This window comes from Bufo gargarizans, chromosome 10 (genome assembly GCF_014858855.1).
Source record: "Bufo gargarizans isolate SCDJY-AF-19 chromosome 10, ASM1485885v1, whole genome shotgun sequence".
Taxonomy (NCBI): domain Eukaryota; kingdom Metazoa; phylum Chordata; class Amphibia; order Anura; family Bufonidae; genus Bufo; species Bufo gargarizans.
The window spans coordinates 109983419-109985095 of NC_058089.1; positions in this window are offsets into that span (position 1 = coordinate 109983419).

The window sequence follows — 1677 nt, forward strand, 5'->3', positions numbered from 1 at the left end:
CATGGCTGTTAGAGCTGATCCGGGATGGCTCTTACTGGGAGTAGTCAAAGTGCTGGGTGGGTGACTACTCCCCATGTTCCAGGCCAGGTTTTGCCAGGCATAAACACCAGACAGCACTGCCAGGTGTGGTGGATTTACCTCCGTCTGACAGTGGAGCTCAGGAGTCTGTGTGCTGTGAACTGTGGGCTGTGCTGGGATTTGAGGTTTGAGCCGGGCTGGAGGACTCAGGCTCCTCTAAAGGCGAACAGGCCGCCTATGGACTTGATGAGGCTGAACAGCTAACAGGGTGTGAATTAACACCCAGGAGAAAAGGTTACTTTTATTGTTTATGGACTTTCCTTGTGTGTGAACAAACACCAAGCCACCTGCGTTTTGTGATACACCTGATCTGCATTTTGTTATACACCAATGTGTGAATAAACACCACTGTTTGATTCAAGAGCTGTGTACTTTGCCTCTTTACTGCATCCGCTAGTACTAACTACCAGAGCGAATCCCCACAATTGGTGGAGGACGCGGGCAAGCGCAGTGAGGCTGGCGTGAACGCCGATATATTTTTGGGGTTTGCATTTTTAGGCACAGTTGTATGTCGTACATCAAACCAGCTGTATTTCAACCCATGCCCTACGACAAAATGGAGGCTGTTGTGAAGGCCCTCATGGAGGCAAATTTGCAGCAGCGAGACACCAACCTGCACCAACGGGAGGAGAATGTGGTAATACTTGATGGTGTACCCCAACAACATGGGGCTCAGTCGATGTTTCCCTGTTTTGTGGTCCACCAGAATATGCTATATCGGGTAAACCAGCTGTGGGGTGAACCTGTTAAACAGTTGGTGGTGCCCAGGGCCTATCAAAAACTCGTGTTAGAGTTAGCCCACCAACATGTTCATCTGGGACTGCAGAAGACACAGGCGTGGGAGCAACAACCCACACCATAAGTGTTGTTGAATACGTCATCCAGATGCAGGAACGTATGGAAACCGTGTTGCCCCTGGTTAAAGAACATATAGAGGCAGCTCAGCAAGCTCAAAGTCTTTATGCCGGGAGATCGGGTTTTGGTTCTGGTACCGACAGTGGACAGTAAGTTACTGGCTAGGTGGCAGGGACCCTACGAGGTACTCAAAAAGGTTGGAGAAGTAAACTACAAGGTACACCAGCCAGGGCGGTGGAAGCCGGAGCAGGTTTACCATGTGAATTTACTCAAACCTTGGAAGGATAGGGAGACCAGTACTGACAATAGCCCGCAGCCGAGTTTTCTAGGGGGAGAGGTTCCGGACCCTAAGTCTGATGTGAGGGAAGTGGTTGCCACAGTGAAGATTGCTGACAGCCTCTTCTCTAAACAGACTCAGGAGGCCAGGAAGTTCGTTAGTCGGAACATGGATGTGTTCTCAGACCTCCCTGGGCACACATCCATAATCCAGCATGACATTGTCACTGAGCCTCAGGCCAAAATCCTGTTGAAACCATACCCAAGGTTTGGCGACAGGCCATCTCTGCTGCAACTAATGCTGCAACTAGATGTCATCGAGGAGTCTAGAAGTGAGTAGGCCAGCCCTATAGTACTGATACCCAAACCGGACGGGACGTTGCGGCTTTGTAACGATTTTCGAAAAATTAAAAGAGGTATTTAAGTTCTACGCATATCCCATGCCCCGGGTAGATGAGCTGATTGAGA